We start from the raw sequence: 18,418 nt of genomic DNA, 5'->3' as shown, positions 1-18,418 counted from the left end.
ATTGGCGGGTATTAGAGAGTATTGGCAGGTATTGCAGAGTATTGGGGGGTATTGCAGGGTATTGGCTGGTATTGCAGGGTATTGGCTGGTATTGCAGGGCATTGACAGGTATTGCAGGGTATTAGCTGGCATTGCAGAGTATTGCCAGGGTATGGAGGGGTTAAATTCGGTGAGCAGCGATGTGGGCACTGCAGATGCAGCCCACAGTGCTGCTGACACCGATCTCTTTCCCCTCCGCTGTACCGATCGGTACAGAGAGGGGAGGGAGGAACCGGCGTCATAACATGACGCCGGTTTGTTTACAAGTGATCACTCCGTCATTTGACAGAGCGATCACGTGGTAAACAGCCGCGATGAGCGGCCGTTTACCGTGATCCGTGATGCGCCGGGTCCACAGGTCACGGATGCTCTCGTGTGCGCGCCCCAGGGGGAGCGCGAGAGCAGAAATCTGGGAGGCCGTTAATTAATGGCCTCTCAGAGTTAAACAACCGCCCTGAAGCCGTTAATCGGCTATGGGCGGTTATTAAGTGGTTAAAGTTCGCCTGCCATTGAAGTCAATGGGGCCCGCCGCAAACTTTGCGGTTCGCAAACTTTTGGCTACGTTCGCGGTTCGCGAAACGTTCTGTCGGAAGTTCGTCTATCTCTATCAGTAAGCAGTAATGATATGCTGTAACTGCTGGCAACAGTTGCTGCCTGATCTGATACAGTAAACTGATTTCAAGTCCAGCAGCTATTTATTGTATGTCTCAGAGCAGGTGGAGAGTGAAATTGCCTGGGGCGGGGGGGGGGATGGGCAAGAAAATGTTTGCCCAGGGCCCAATCAATATTAAAGACGGCCCTGACTGCACTGTATAGGTAATATTCCATGGAGCTGCAGCTGGTGCCATCACCGGCACATGTGCTCTGAAAGAACAGCATACCGTGCCTTTCCTTCAGAGGTCTGTGCCGTAATTAGTGACTCCCATGCGCATGTGCGGTAGTGACATCATCGCAGCTTGGACAGTCAGACAGCTGGTGTTTACGAACCCAGAAGGAAGACTGGGTGAAGATGGAAGCCCTGTCTACGGTGACAGCACCCCGCTGGAGGGCTTAGTTTTATTTGATGCATACTAGCACATTATGACATTTTCTTGCAGGGTGCATTTTTTTTTTCTAAGGCCGCGTACACACGGGCGGATTGTCTGCTGAACCGTGTTTCAGCGGACAATCCGCTCGTGTGTGGGCTTCAGCTGACTTTTTCAGCGAACAGTCTGACGGACTTTGTCTTTCGGAATTTCCGTAATTTTGTCCGTCCAAACTTGGTTTTGTCCGTCCAAACTTGGTTTCAGCGGACAGTCCCCTCGTGTGTAGGCAAGTTGGACGGACTAAGTATGGCGCATGCTCAGAAAGGATTTACACGGCCGAAGGTTGCATTGCAGTGTATTGGACGTCGTTTTTCTAGTCCCGTCGTACGTGCCGTACACGTCATCGCGCAAATTTTCAGCGGACTGTCTGTTCATCGTGTGTGGTCAAGTCCGTTCATTCAAAATTTGGACGGACTGTCTGTCGGATTGTCTGACGAACTTAGTTGGCCAGACAATCCGCCCATGTGTACGCGGCCTAAGGTTTACTACCACTTTAAGCAGAAATGCCTTCTGTTGAATCCATAGGCGTGCACAGGGGGTGTGACAAGTGTGCATGGGCACACCCTAATCACCCTTGTGTGGCGTAGATTTCCCCTGCTGCCCAGGTCGGTGTCATTTCCAGGCCGCTTCCTTTTCTGAATGAGCATAGTGAGTGATTGTTACAGATCACTCACTGTGTTAATTCATAACTGAAGCCTAGTAAACTCTGTCTACTAGGCTTCAGTTTATGAATGAACAGGAAGCTGCTCAGTACAGTGCATGTCCCATTCATTCATTTTCCATTGCAACTTCTGCAGAGAAAGGTTCTCTGTCACAAAAGTGAGACATCAGGGATCTGTTTAGACCCCTCTTATGTTTTATCAAAGCCACCAGTGGGGCTCCTAAAAGAACTGTAAATGAAAAATATTTTGTAATCACATCACATGTGATTCGCACCGCACTGCTGTGTCTGTGCGATGCAAATTCAGGCATACAGTTTGTATGGTTGAATTTGCTTCGCATTCACACCAAAACGGTGCAGGACCCTTTTTTTGGTCCACATTGGAATTGGATCGCATGGGTGTTCAAACCTATGCGATCCGATACCTGCAGCATTTGGCAGTGTGCACTGCGATCTGCGGACCAATCTGGGGACGCCATTAACTTTGCACTGACACCCGCAGCGGTTCGCAGATGTCAGTGTGAACCGCAGGTGTCATGCAAAGCGGGAACCTGCACAGGAATCACACTGGTTCCCGCATCGCATATAGGTGAACTGGCACGTACCAAACAATAAAAAATAAAGTAACTTTTTTATTAATACTTTTTTATATTTTTATACTTTTTTAGACTTATTTTTTTATACTCTGCATCCCGTAAGCCATTGCACTGCCAGGATCCTGCAGACACTCAGTATAATGCGACATACAAATATCCTCTTCTTCTTCTTCAGCTCCCATTTAGTCCATTTTATAGCCAATAATGATATTTTAGCAAGTGTGTGAAAAGCGATCTGGCCGCGAAGGGATTCAAGCTTATGGGCGTTTCCTAGGTGGAAGTAGGAGGGGCTTCTAGTCGCCAGGGACGCTTTCTCGCAGCTAGAATATCTAGAAAGAGGGCGTGCCTATGATAATAGTGGGCGGTGCTGGCTTCATCCTTGGCTTCGCCAAGCCGCAGCTGATCAAAGCGATCTGAGCATCCCGAATGGTGCAGCTGGTGACAGACCGGTCCGGTAAGTACAGTCCTCCGAGCACCCATCCCGGGAGGGAGAAGGATCATAGATATTAATCATCAGGAGCCCTCATTACAGCAAAGCCAGTGTCCGCTGAGAGCAAGAATAAGAGCTCATCATTACATCCATATGGATGGAATACACAGTCCTAATTTCCTATCATTGTGCTAAGGCTTTGTGAACGGAGCCTGATGATAGCATGGCATCTCATGCCCAATATTGCTCTAGTACACAATCTGCAGTGATGTAATATACAGATCATGCTTTGCAGTACTATATTATATAGCTCTTACTTTGCAGTATTATATTATATAGATCTTACTTTGCAGTATTATATTATATAGATCGTACTTTGCAGTGTTGTAATATACAGATCATGCTTTGCAGCATTATGACATAGAGATCACGCTTTGCAGTATTTTAATATGCAGATCATGCTTTGCCATGCTACAACATACAGATCCTTCTTAGAGCTAAGACCATGATCATCCTTTCATTCATAAAATGAAAGCTATAGCAGTCACATGATTGTTCAGAATCCTGCTGCATCCACCCATCCATGTGAGTACCATATATGTGTTCTTTATCTCTATGCCCATCATATTTTTTTCCTGATACTGCTGTATCTATCTTGTCAGTAAATGCCATCAGAACATATATATGTCTGTTTTCTGGACTTGCATCCCCAATATACAGCTTCCCATCTAACTGACAGCTGTAATCTTTTGTTACCCACAGCTACCCCCCTCCTGCCCCGCCCCCCTTACCCCTGCTGCCCATCATCCTGATCATCAACAGCAACTTGCCTATGTATCAAACAGCAGGCACTGAATGTCATTATATCTCTTTTCACAAAGAACTGTAGTACTGCATTGGAGCCACCTGTTAATAAGCATTGGCCTTTTTTTTCGTCCTGGTGAAAATAGGGCATAGCTCAAACCTGGAGGATTGTAGTGGCCCTTTTACAAGTCTCTATGCAATCAACAGCCCGTTGTTTCCAATTCCCTGGGCATTGGTTGTCTGCATTGCAGTAGCTTTCAATCCGTTGACATGATATACGACTAATGCCACAAAACTTTTGTCGGTCTGAGAGTACCACTCTATCTATGGGCTGTATAATTGCTATAGTCCACATACAGATATTTGCGTTGATTGCTGTCCCTGCAATGCATCTATACATCCTCCCCAGCCTGGGGCGCATTATGCCTGCAGTGCAGCAGTGATACACACTGACAGATCTGAGAGATATTCATACAGCATTGTGCAGTGGAAGGCAATGAGTGCTTCTCCAATCCATATACATTACACTCAACTATAGGGAAATATATACCGGTTACTGTAGTGGCCACAAAATGGATGAGGGTTGTATCAGTATAGTAAAAAGATGCAATGGGAACCATGAAGGAAGGATTGATAGGTGCACTTAGCAAGAGGCATTGCTCATTCTATTCACTTTTCCAATGCAAATTGCGCAGGAGGTAAGGTATAAATCCTTTCAGCATTATCATTCCTTTGCATGGCAGGCCCCTAGTTCACTGCAAATATTTTTCTTGTCTATCTAATTTAAAACTGTGCTTGGGATGCTGTTAAATACTTTGTCAGAGTGCCAGAGCACAAAACGATGAATTGCCCTCCAGAGACCATTTTTTAAAAGATTTATTACCATTTGTACATAAAGCCAGAGGTTATTTTTAAAACGCATCTCTTTTCATTAGGCCTCTGAATATAAAACCTAGTGATCCATGTAACTTCCACTTGTCTGATTTTACAGTGAGGATAAAATGCAGCACAGATGTTCAGAGAATATGCAGGAAGGGAAGCACTGCAGGTACTAGCATTTCCAATCTGCTTGTGAATTAGGCAGATTGAGCCATTTATAATACAGCTCAATATAATCAAGTTTTTTTTATTATCACCTGTCCAGGCGGTTGTCAGAGATACAGTAGAAAAAATGTTGCAAGTGTTTCTTCATACAAAACATAAGATGGTTTTATTGAGCTTTCTTTTTCCAATGTTCTAAAATGAGGTTTTACGGAGTATCTAACATATGGGGTTCATGCTGTTTAAATGGTGTCTGTTAGGGCACTGTGTAATGCTAAGAATATTCCAGATCAGCTGTTTGATGAAAAGCAAGCAGCAGACAAAGGAAAGGCAGGCACCCTCACCGGCTGGGTATAATAAAAGACGCATGCTCAGAGAATAAAATTAAGCTTAATCCATGACTGCTTCTAACTAGTCCCATGTAGCATCCAGCCCTGCCTTTATAATGGTCCCTGCAGGTGTGAGGGGTGGAACCCAATGATCCAGTTTAACGTGTGTGACATGTATGACAGTGAAAATTACTTAGTGCTGCAAAGAGTGTTCAAGCACTTCTTTATCCATATCTCTATCTCTCTCTCTATCTCTGTCTCTATCTATCTATCTATCTATCTATCTATCTATCTATCTATCTATATATCTATCTCTATCCATCCATCCATTCTCCTACCCACCCATCAGGTCTATCTCTCTGTCTGTCTCTCCATCTGTCTATCCATCCACATCTATAAATCCATCCATTCATTCATCTATTCTTCTTTTCATCTTTTCATCTGTGCATCCATCTTTCCACCCACCCATCTATTATCTATCTATCTATCTATCTATCTATCTATCTATCTATCTATCTATCTATCTATCTATCTATCTATCCATCAATCAGGTCTATCTGTCTGTCTGTCTTTCCATCTGTCTATCTATCTATCTACATATATACATCCATCCATACATCCATTCATACATCCATTCTTCTACCCACACTTCCATCCATCTGTCTGTTTTTCCACCTGTCTGTCTGTTACCCAATCTAACCACCCATCTATCTATATCATTATCTATCTATCTATCTATCTATCTATCTATCTATCTATCTATCTATCTATCTATCTATCTATCTATCTATCTATCTATCTACCTATCTATCTATCTATCTATCTATCTATCTATCTATCTATCTATCTATATCGCTCTATCCATCCATCAGGTCTATCTGTCTGTCTGTATTTCCATCTGTCTATCTATTTACATCTATAAATCCATCCATCCATTCTTCTACCCACACTTCCATCCACTCACCCATCTATATCATAATCTTCTATCTATCTATCTATCTATCTATCTATCTATCTATCTATCTATCTATCTATCTATCTATCTATCTCTATCCATCAGTTCTATCTGTTTGTCTGTCTTTCCATCTGTCTATCTATCTACATCTATACAGCCATCGATCCATCCATTCTTCTACCCACACTTCCATCCATCTGTCTGTTTTTCCATCGTTCTGTCTGTTCATCCATCTATCCACTCACCTATCTATATCATTATCTATCTATCTATCTATCTATCTATCTATCTATCTATCTATCTATCTATCTATCTATCTATCTATCTATCTATCTATCTATCTATCTATCTATCTATCTATCCCTACTACAGTACCAGAATTCCATTTAATCAACTAAATTGTCAGTATGGGTAAGGTTAATGATAAACAGTTTAGAAATGCAATCCACTTGAAATGTTTTTCCGAAAGATATGACTATATACAAAAAACATACAAATCTGTTGCACTTAAAGTTATAATAAGATAGCAGCTAACACTATATTGCTGGGTACACCTTTTTGAAGACTTACAAATTTTTTCCATTAAATGAGATTGCTGTCACACATAATAACTGATGCCCAGAATCCATTGTTTCGGTCACCTGTTGTGGAAAGACATAGGACCAGCACAATACATACATATATATGTTCATGATTGCTTATTGCTGTGCCTTAATGTCTGTAAACCCAATGTTACTTTTATGAATGTTTATTATACAGTACAATTCGATTTGATTGTTGTTGTGTTCTATAACACAAACGTTATTGCTGGTGCAGAAACATACTACCACCTGAAAAGGTTTCAGACACATTCCTTACTAGACGATAATTTATTATGAGTTATTTAGGACGCGCAACACTGTTTTGTTATGTATATTTTATATGTGAAGTGTCTGTGTGTGGAGCAGCCAGGTGGGGGGGGGGGGGGGTATTTTTTTTTTTTTTTTTTTTTTTTGTGTTGTGAGGTTTTTTTGGTATATCACCTACCACATATATCACTATTTAGTGATTTAGGTTATTATTTGCACTAATAGAAATTTGTTATATCATTCCTTACTAGCATTGTGTGTTTCATACCATGTTTTCTAATACATTTTCATAAAAGTATATGTATTCCGATCATGCTGTGTATAATGCAGGCACAAAAACATGCTGCTGTATTGTCACATACATATTTCTTACATATACATTTTGAAATGTATAAGGTGGGGTAGATAGGTGATCAAAGTTTATCTGTCATATTATATTGTAGATTCATAATAAACATTTACATATAATGGCAGATTACCTAAAGCAACCATAAACTGGGAAATATGCAGAAGGCTGTTGAGGATTTTGATCTGTGAGATGCAGCTTTTTCATATGGCATGGAGTTCTGCTTTGTCATGGCAGCAAGAGAATGTCTGGCCTGCCAGCTTTCTGGGTAAATAGGAAGGTGGGGGAAAGAAAAGGAACAAAGGGGCGAGGAATGATGCATAAAATATCTGTCCTGGAATATGAACACTGCTTGCTTGGAGAAGTGCCTTCTCGGTTCTTGTTCCAATCATAGAAAGCATCATTGTGATATTAGTTATACATGACAGTTCACTGAAGAGCAGTGGCCACACACAACTCATACAATGAGATGAAAAAAAAAAGCCTTGCAGGGCGCCGGTTTTCCTACTAGTTGTACGAATGTTGCTGTCCTTTGTAGTCTGTTTCTTCTTTCACTATAATATTTTCTTTTAAATGAATAAAATCAGTATTAATAATGATGTACAAAGCACATGTGCCATTTACGGAACTGAAATTGTAGGTATTATTGCTATTTATTTAAAGGAAAAAATGCAAAAATAGAAAATTGTACGGCAATAAAAACATATGCTTGTTAAAAAGTGCAGCATTTGCATTTTGCCTAATTGACTGCATTTAAAAAATGTTAAATATATTATAAATAAATGAAAGAAAGGTGGAATAATGAAAGTAATTGTGCGAAGAATGAAACCGCGTCTGTGGGTGTGTGATGGAAAGTGTGCATGTCTATAATTATAGTTTGAAGTCACATAATAAAAAATAACTAACAATGGGGTTATGTATTTATTAAAGCTGAACTCCAGGAAAAATTGATTTGTAAAAGTTAGATTGGATCCTCTAATGCTTGCTATGTAACATGCTGTTGAGGATTACTGATGAGGTTGGGGTCAGTCGCACTCCAAGTTTGGCGCAACCTGGAAATGAGCTGTTTTTTCTAAGCCAATGAGCTGTGGGAGAGAGATTCCCTGCCCCATAGTTGGGGGGGGGGGGGGGGGGTTGATGCTTGTAACATCATTGATCTAATATGGCCATTTTCCCATACTAGGTCAATTATGTCATGAACATTCCTCCCTTTTATGTATGTGCAGGGGCAGGGAATCTCCCATCAGTGACAGCTAACTTCCAGGTTCGGTCCAAACCCAAGCTCATCTCTACTAGGGATGCATAAATTGCTATTGGTAGTTCTTTCCAAATAAAGTCGGGGCTGTGATCTTCCAGGCGGTGCTGCAGTGGCATCCTATATTGAGTGTAATAAGTTGCTTTCTCAGAACTTCCTCCATACAACAAGGGTAGAGTGTGACATTCATCCACCTCTTCTCCGCACTTTGTCCAGTCACAGAGCATTTTCCGTTTGTTGAAAAGAATATATAATCTTTTTTGTTAATGGTGTAGATGCCGAATGAGTGACCTGATATACTACTGTACCTGGAAGATCACAGCTGTATGTGGCATGGATTACTACTGACTACTGAACATCCCTAGCAGTCCTCCAGATGGTACATAGCAATCATTAGAGGTAACCACACAGGACAAAATAACTGTATTTGAGTTCAGCATTAAAAGAGAAGTATGAGGTTTGGGGTTTTTGCATATATATTCTTACCTAGCTGGATGCAGCATCGGTCCGATGCTGCATCTGACCCCCTATGAATAAGCACTTTTAAAAGTGTGAAACGCGCCAGCTCCTGTATTCCGTTGTTTGCTGTGGCTTGTATATTTTGGATTATTACCTCTTTTTAATAAAGGCATTGATTTTGAGTGCGGCTGTCCTGATTTTTCTCCTCATCCAACTGCATCTGACCCCCACCGGCTCTAACACTGAGAACCGAGCGATCTAACACCGCCGATTGCTCGGTCCTCACAGCGCCCCAAGCAGAGAGCTGGTGACTGCCAGTCACTGCTCTGTGCTCTGCCCCTTCCTTGCTCAATGGAGCGATGGGCTGTTGTGGGGGTGGGAGTGGCTCAGCAGCTCACTGAAAGGCTGAGCTGGGTGCCGGTCCAGGCATGTGGGCTTGATCCTGACCCCAGTTTTGTGATCTTGTCTGAGCCCTGTGATGTCAGCAGACAGCAGATTTCAGCCCGCTGTCTGCTGAAAACAGGCCACAGGAGTGCAAAATGAACTGCCCTCCTGTGATCCACAGGAGAATTACAGCCTAAAGAGGTTTGAATGTACTTCTCCTTTAAAGCTGAGCAGCATTTAGATGTATAAGACACAAATCAAAGCAGACCTTGCAGTACAAGCAAAGCTCATAGCTTGCTCCCCCCACCCCCATTTGAAATCACTGCACTAAATGAAAAAAAAAACTTTTGTTAGTTAATTACCCTTTGTACTGCAGGGGATGATGTCACCATTATTCCTAGAATATCCTGGAAATGCTGAGTAGCCCAAAATCACATGAGATGATGGTCCAGCACGGGGTAGTAGCATCTTCTCAAGAGGTTTGGATTATTCAGTATTTCCCAGGATCTCATTGGAAGGATGATAACATTAACATTGCCTTGGTGCTGGGTGAAGAAGTCGGATGTAAGGTATAGTAAAGAAATTATCCAACTTTTTTTTTAACCAATATTTTTTTTAAAGTATTGTCCAGCATTTAGACATGGGTCTGCTAAAAATGACGGTGCTTTACTGCCAATGGTGGCTACACCCCACTGTGAAAGGGGCCTTAGGAATCCTAAAATAAGCAGCAGATGTCCGCTCAAAAAGACAAAGAAAACAACATAGTGCTCTCAGTAATCAAACATATTTATTAGCCAGATGAAAGACTTACATGTGGTTAAAATAAAGATCACTTTCAAGACGAAGTAAACCCTTGATCAAAATTTTTTCTTCTCCCTCCCCTGCACAGTAAAGACATTGGGGGTTATTTACTAAAGGAAAATCCACATTGCACTGCAAGTGCACTTGGAAGTAAAGTCGCTGTAGATCCTAGAGGGACATGCAAGGAAAATAAAAAACAGCATTTTAGCTTGCACATGATTGGATGATAAAATCAGCAGAGCTTCCACTCGTTTCAGATCTACCTCTTAGCCCTTGTACACACAGTCGGAGATTCAGACGGAATGGATCCGATCGGACCGTTTTGTCGGATATTCCCACTGTGTGTGGTCTACATCGGACTGTTTCCGTCAGAGTATCCGACGGACCAAGTTTTCCAACTTGTTGGTAAAATTTTCCGACAAAATGCTCCAATCGGACATACTCCGATCATGTGTAGAGAATTCCGATCGGACAAAGTGCCACGCATGCTCAGATCAAATTCGTAAACCAAAGCTATTGGCTACTAGCGTGAACGTAGTCCCGTCGTAACGAAATAACGTAATCACGTCGGATTTTCCGACAACTTTGTCCGACCGTGTGTATGCAACAGTTTCGGACAAAATCCATCGGACAAAATCCGACAGACAAAATCCGACGGATGTGGTTGTCGGAATCTCCGACCATGTGTACAAGGGCTTAGATTTAGAGCGACTGCACGTCCAAGTCGACTTGCAGTACAAAGTGGATTTGCCTTTCGTAAATAACCCCCATAATGTGCTAGTATGCATCGCAAGTATGTGATACTTACCTGCAAACACAGCCTGAGCTGTCCACAATGCAGGCCGCATCCATCTTCCCCCATCTTCCTTTCGGGCTGCCGCGGACTCCGGCTCTGTGATTGGCCAGAGCCGCGTGACATCACCCCCGTGCAAGCACGTGGGAACCGCCGGTCACGGCACTCACAACTGAAGAAACGGCACGGCGCACATTTAGGAGATATTTACATTACCTATAGGTAAGCCTTTTTCTAGGCTTACCTATAGGTACAAAGTGTAAAGGGAGGTTTACAACCTCTTTAAGGCCTCTTGCACACTGGACGATTTTACAGCTGCTCCTAGGGGCATCACGCGTTTTTTTATTTTTTTTGTATGGCTTAAAAACGCCTCTCCATGTTATTCTATGTGTCCATGCACACATAGGCTTTTAGGAGCTGTAAGTGGCATAGGCGTTTTTAAGCTGGAAAAACGCCTTACGTGTCTTATCGCGGCTAAACGTGTATTAACGCTGTATACAGCGTTAAGCAAAGTCAAGCTTTTTTAGCCTGTAGTAATTGGATTTGGATGAGAAAATAGAAGAGGGCAGAGAAATGCTGCTAAACACTAATGTGGCTAAATGCGCATTAAGGCTAATGCGTTTTTACTGCCGCTTTTTCCTGGTGCCGGTACTGGCTTTGTAGCTCGTTTTTTTTTTTCTACGTCCTGTGTGCATGGGGCCTAAAACTTCCACTTTAAAAATTCAGATCTGCAAGACTGTTAGCTCTAGACTCTGTCAGCCTAGTACAGTATATCTTAAAGTGGAGTTCCACCCACTTTTGTGAGGTGGTCTTAAAGTGGGAGTAAACCCGCTGATGTTTTTTTTTTTTCAGACCTGCAAGGGAAAAGTCATAATGAGCTAGTATGCACCGGCCTCGGGGGCGAAATTGTGGGCTCACTTGACTGGTAAGTGTGCTTATTAAAAGTCAACAGCTACAGTGTTTGTAGCTGCTAACTTTAAAAAAATAAAATAAAATTGCGTGTGGAACACCGCTTTAAGGAAATTTACAGCAAATTGGGCAGATTTTCTAACTGGTCCAATCAGTGTACCCCAGTGCATTGCAGCTCACAGCGTTGTGGCTTAAACTCAAGTGATTCACTTTCTGACTGCTGTTTTGCTGAATAGATTGTCCACAGGGCTTTAACGGATAAGTTCACATTTTTGGACAGAATTTCGCTTTTCATAATAAATAGAAGCGTTTTCCAATGCTATTTCTGGCCCAGCAATCCCAATCTTCCTTTCTCTCACTTACCTTATCCACAGGAGGTTTCAAATCTTGTCAATTTATTTAAATTTTTAAAATGGTTTTCAGATTCCATCTGAAAAACTTTGACATTAACAAGTAGGTTTACAATCCCTTTAAGGAAAAACGAAAGGCAAAGGTTTTGGATGAAGTGGAGAGGGATTAGAACACCTGTCAGTTTTTATTGCTGTCTGTGTTCCCATTAGGGAGATTCACCCTCTCTATTTTTGGTGTTTTCCCTGGGTTTGAGTCCTGCGGGAACGACGTTCTTATTCCACATCAGGACATTCAATCCCGTATTTGGCCAGCAGAGCTTGGGCCGGGGAGTGGGTCTGGCAGAGGCTGCGTGAGTGCTGCGCGCCGCTCACCTATTTGTTGGGAGGCGAGTGATGATTCGACGCTCAATGATGTCATGACGCATTCCCACCACAACGTGCCAGTGCCACCTCAGTGCTGCCCATCAGTGCCACCTGTCAGTGCCCATCAGTACTGCCTATCAGTGCCACTTGTCAGTGCTGCCTATCAGTGCCACCAGTCAGTGCCCATCAGTGCCACCTCAGTGCTGCCCATCAATGCCACCTGTCAGTGCCACATCTCGCTGCCCATTAGTACCACCTGTCAGTGCTGCCCATCAGTGCCACCTCAGTGGTGCCTATCAATGCCACCATCAGTACCCATCAGTGCCACGTGTCAGTGCCATATCAGTGTTGCCTATCAGTGCCACCTATCAGTGTCCATTATTTCCACCTCAGTGCTGCCTGTCAGTGCCACCTCAGTACTGCCCATCAGTGCCACCTATCAGTGCCATCTCAGTGCTGCCTGTCAGTGCCACCTCAGTGCTGCCTATCAGTGTCCATTAGTGCCACCTGTCAGTGCCACCTGTCAGTGCCCATCAGTGCCACCTCAGTGTTGCCCATCAGTGCCACCTGTCAGTGCCCATTAGTGGCACCTCAGTGCTGCCTATCAGTGCCACCTCAGTGCTGCCTATTAGTGCCACCTGTCAATGCTGCCTATCAGTGCCACCTCAGTGTTACCTGTCAGTGCCCATCAGTGCCATCTCAGTGTTGCCTATCAGTGCCACCTGTCAGTGCCACTTCATTAGTGTCACTTATTAGTGCACATCAGTGAAGGAGAAAAATAACTTATTTGCAAAATCTTGTAACAAACAAAAAAAAATATTTTGCAAATTTGTCAAGCCGTGGTATAGCATACAGGTTAAATTATTTTGTTCTTATATCTGTGTTATGTTTATTTGTTTAATGCATGTGAATTTTGGAGATGTCCTCATAAACTGGCACTTTACAATAAATGTTGCACTTTATTTGTTAGAAAAGGAGCATGTATTTTATATATATATATATATATATATATATATATATATATATATATATTATATATATTCACACACACTTTTTTTATTTTTGAGGTGGGGGGAGAGGGGATCTTGGGTGAGTTTCAACACTTTTTTTTCCCCAGGACTTGACCCCTGGGTTGTCCCTAGAAAAGTAATAGAGGAGAAATCTTCCAATGTGGACACTAGTTCTGGTGATCTGGGGGTCCCCAAGGAATTCCCCTAATTTTCAGGGATTTCCTCTCACTTCCTGTTTGGCTATGGGACAGGAAGGGAAGGGAAATTTCCCAAATGGGACACAGATAGCAAAAGATAAACCATCTGACAGGGGTTATAACCCTCCCCTACTTTATCTAAAATGAAAAAAAAATGTCTTTAGTTCTACTCTAAAGGGGTCTTCTATACATTAAGATAAAAAGCCTTCTATGTGCAGCAGCCCCACCTTGGCCCCCTAATTCTTACTGGAACTCTCTCTCTGTCCAGCAATGTCCACAATTGTCTCCGCGATCCAGTTCTCTCCCCCCTGATTGGCTGAGACACAGCAACGGCGCCATTGGCTCCTGCTGCTGTCAAAGTCAGCCAATCGGGAGAGTGAGGGGCGGAGCCGAACCACAGCTCCATGTCTGAATGGACACACGGAGCCGCAGCTCGGCTCGGGTGCCCCCATAGCTTGCTGTGGGGGCACCCAACAGGAGGGAGGGGCTAGGAGCACAGAAGAGGGAACCAGGAAGAGGAGGATCGGGGGCTGCCCTATGCAAAACCATTGCACAGAGCAGGTAAGTATGACATGTTTGTTATTTTTATAGAAAAAAAAAACAAGACTTTACAATCACTTTAAGCCCACACGCAAAACACACTCTCATTCCGTGTACGCGCGACTGGTTTTTCCGCCAGAATAAACTCTGATGGTTTTTCTGATGGAGTTCCGCTGAACTGGACTTGCCTACACACAATCACACCAAAGTCCGATCATTTAGAACGCGGTGACATACAACACGTACGACCGGACTAGAAAAAGGAAGTTAACTAGCCAGTAGCCAATAGCTGCCCTTGTGTCGTTTTTGGTCTGTCAGAATAGCATACAGACAAACGGTTTTCCTGATAGGAATTGATTTTGTCGGAAAGATTTAAAATATGTTCTATTTCTAGGTCCATCAGAATTTCAGAAAGAAAAAGTCAGATGAAGCCCACACATGATCGGAATATCCGATGAAATTACTCGGATCTTTTCTGCCAGAAAGTCCGGTCGTGTGTACGCGGCATTAGTCTTACAGTAACAGAAGCTTCCAGGTCATCCTATGAAATAATGATAATCATTTTGATATTTCAGTTATGTTGACCAACATTCAAGGAGATGACTAATAAATGCAGTACTTAATTATATAAATGTTGTTGTTTACACATTGCCTGCAGTGCTCAAAAAGCCGACTTTGCAGACTTCATCCATAAACTTGATAACAAGTGCAATGAATGCAGCAAAAACAAGCAATATCTCTGTTGTCAGAATGTGATGTCACAGGTTGTTTGTCAGTAGGTATTCTCTATTCTTATGGATATTGGCTCATGTAATGGTTGTCTACTCTCTACGTGGGCATTATAAACACATACATTTGAGCAGTCACGTGTTCGCTTTCATGATGTAATTCCTGAAAAAAATGACAGCTGGGAAATGAGTAATTATTGTTTTCGTTTGCTTTTAGAGCTATTTGCATGCATACATTGCCCAGATAGCAAGTAGTTGTGTTGCAAGTTTGAAAATGACTTGCTAAGCTATTGCTAGACTTCAGGCTTTACAAGTTTGTTGCGCAATTGCAGCAAGTCTGCATTGCATAACTCCAGATCAACATTTTTTGCAAACATTCTGCAAGTTACATAGTAGGTGAGGTCGAAAAAAGACACAATTCCATCAAGTCCAACCTATGTGTGTGATTATATGTCAGTATTATATTGTATATCCCTATATGTTGCTGTCGTTCAGGTGCATATCTAATAGTTTCTTGAAACTATCAATGCCCCCCGCTGAGACCACAGCCTGTGGAAGGGAATTCCACATCCTTGCCGCTCTTATAGTAAAGAACTCAAGTCTGTTACAAATTCTGGTTCAGTTATGTTGTGCAATAGTCATGCCACCACAGGGGTCACTGTGGCTGAGTTTTTATGCTGTAGACTTGCACAGCTCTTGCTACGCAAATTTGCTACAAATTAAAAGTGTCAACTAGAACATGTTCTTCAAGTGCTCTGCCAGTGAAAATGTGCGACAAGTTAACAAGACTTACAATTCAACACTGCCACAAATTTGTGGCAAGTTATCTTTGCTATTTGGGTGTATGTAATGGATAAAGATACATTTTATAACGCTATTACAACTAAACTAAATGTAACCATTAGAATAGAAAAAGGGGCTGAATGGCCGCACTCCAATGCAATCTCTTTTATTGATGAATAACCATAATCCATACAGCAAACAGAGGTGAAATACAATGATAAGCTGACGTGTTTCACACCTACATCTGGTGCTTAATCATAGCTTCCTATTTGCAGCAGGGCCTCCACCCACGTTTAGAGGCAGCGGAGCAGTAGAGCAGGTGATGTAGTCCTGGAGCGGTGCTATTACACATTTGATTGTAACCATTGTTTGTTGGGTTTGATAACATGCTTGATTTTCAGTCTTGTCTACAACACTACCCTTTTCACCAGAGTTCTCTATATATTTCAAAATCCAATCCAATAGGGAACACATGGGATAATGGGTTATTTTAAGGCCCCATTCACACTTGCAAATGGGACCATTAGTGATTATATGTGGGAGACTCAGCAGGGTTTCCTGGTGATAAACTGCAGACAGTAACCCCATTGAAAGCAATAGGAGCCTGACAGCTCCCGCAGCTAGTTGTGGCCATTCGCATGATGCATCCAGAGCTGATCATTCGCAGGTAATCACTTCATGGTGATTACATATGAGCGGCTGCATTTTGCTGCAGGAGCTGGCAGTCCCCTATTGCTTTCAATGTGGCTGCCGCTAAGCCCTGGGAACCTCTGCTCTGTTTCCTGCATGTACTCGCTAACGGCCCCACTGTAAATACGGTGTTAAAGACTCTGAAAGAAAAAAATACATAGTACAAAAAGGCCAATGTTACAAGTAGTTCAACTTTCACTCAAGGTCTCTACTTGTCAATGTAACCTCTGTGTCCCTGCAGCCAGGAAGACATGGCCAATATTGATCCTTACCTTTCAATACGAGTGTTTCTTGTTTTTCTTTTTTATTTGGGTACCAGCTAGTCAATCATCCAATGACATTTTCTATGTCACTGGGCTTATTTTCTTCTGCCAAAACCATTATCAAATTACAAAGGTTTTCCTTTCTGTTAAATTTTAATTTAATGTACACTCTGGAAAATGCAGCAGGAAATGAGAGACTTCAGAGATAAGTGGACATAGTAAGGAGATATCACCACTGTAGACCTGAGAGGTTTAAAAAATAAACTATAATGGTATTGGTTAATTTCATATAATTATATCTATAAAAAATGTAGTGCAAGCGCTCAGCCTATACACACTTCTTATAGTGCTACAAAGTAATATGTGCTCAAATATATGTATAGTATTACCCAAAGGAAAAAAATATAGATACACTGTAATAAAAATACAGAATATGAAATTGTATAAATATATACAGTGACCTATATATATACCAAGAGAAGAGGGTAATAGGATGTTGTATCTCTAAAAGAGAAAACAGTGACTATGAATATCTGTAAACAATAAACACAGTGATAAAATCCATAGATAACTGTGAAAACAGTGACTGTGAATGTCTATAAACAATAATCTCAATAATGAAGTCCATAAATGAATATATAGTCCAAAACAATCGTGCAGAGTGCCAGTAGTGACCAGGATCCTGTGATATTGTGACCGAAAAAAACAATGTTCCACCATGTGACAATCCCACCACCTTATAGGGTGTAGGCTTACCAGATCTATGTGACCCTAGTAGGCATACGCCTCAGGGGTCAATCAAAGCTTGCGATCCCAACCAAAGAATGGTCTCAAGGATTAGGTGTGTCAGTCATGGCATATACGATCCCAACAGATGGTTAGATGTGGTCAATATTCCTCATGTGCATATATAGATCCAACAATGATTCAGGCATGAAAGATGAAAAGACAGAACCGACATGGCATAATAACGTCTTTAAAAAAACTTTAATAAAAAATATTTTGGTAAAACTCACATTTCCAAAAAGTACAATCAAGCGTGTCAGGATAAAAATGGCAGTAGCGGAGTCCTCCCGACGCGTTTCGACCCACCGGTCATCATCTGGACCCCAGATGATGACCGGTGGGTCGAAACGCGTCGGGAGGACTCCGCTACTGCCATTTTTATCCTGACACGCTTGATTGTACTTTTTGGAAATGTGAGTTTTACCAAAATATTTTTTATTAAAGTTTTTTTAAAGACGTTATTATGCCATGTCGGTTCTGTCTTTTCATCTTTCATGCCTGAATCATTGTTGGATCTATATATGCACATGAGGAATATTGACCACATCTAACCATCTGTTGGGATCGTATATGCCATGACTGACACACCTAATCCTTGAGACCATTCTTTGGTTGGGATCGCAAGCTTTGATTGACCCCTGAGGCGTATGCCTACTAGGGTCACATAGATCTGGTAAGCCTACACCCTATAAGGTGGTGGGATTGTCACATGGTGGAACATTGTTTTTTTCGGTCACAATATCACAGGATCCTGGTCACTACTGGCACTCTGCACGATTGTTTTGGACTATATATTCATTTATGGACTTCATTATTGAGATTATTGTTTATAGACATTCACAGTCACTGTTTTCACAGTTATCTATGGATTTTATCACTGTGTTTATTGTTTACAGATATTCATAGTCACTGTTTTCTCTTTTAGAGATACAACATCCTATTACCCTCTTCTCTTGGTATATATATAGGTCAC

At 42.0% G+C, this 18,418-nt stretch overlaps 1 protein-coding gene across 21 annotated transcripts in view; it reads left to right on the top strand.

Moving 5' to 3' along the window:
• Window positions 1–2,747: 2,747 nt before the first annotated feature.
• The window catches only part of MAP2 (microtubule associated protein 2), a 325,226-nt gene continuing 309,555 nt past the window's right edge, over window positions 2,748–18,418 (top strand). For 17 of the 21 annotated variants that reach the window (XR_013261850.1, XM_077448385.1, XM_077448399.1 and 14 more), the window contains exon 1: window positions 2,748–2,835. The gene's annotated coding sequence lies outside the window, so the exon portion shown is untranslated. Of the gene's footprint in view, window positions 2,836–11,732; window positions 11,752–18,418 lie in introns of those variants that run through there. The other 4 variants (XM_077448379.1, XM_077448384.1, XM_077448389.1 and 1 more) reach the window with 3 other exon arrangements.

This window comes from Lithobates pipiens, unplaced genomic scaffold (assembly GCF_037356315.1).
Source record: "Lithobates pipiens isolate NorthernLeopardFrog02 unplaced genomic scaffold, aLitPip1_a1.2 Scaffold_22, whole genome shotgun sequence".
NCBI classification, from domain to species: Eukaryota; Metazoa; Chordata; class Amphibia; order Anura; family Ranidae; genus Lithobates; species Lithobates pipiens.
Note: the sequence above shows the minus strand (reverse complement) of the source record. Positions and strands in the feature narration are given on the sequence as shown.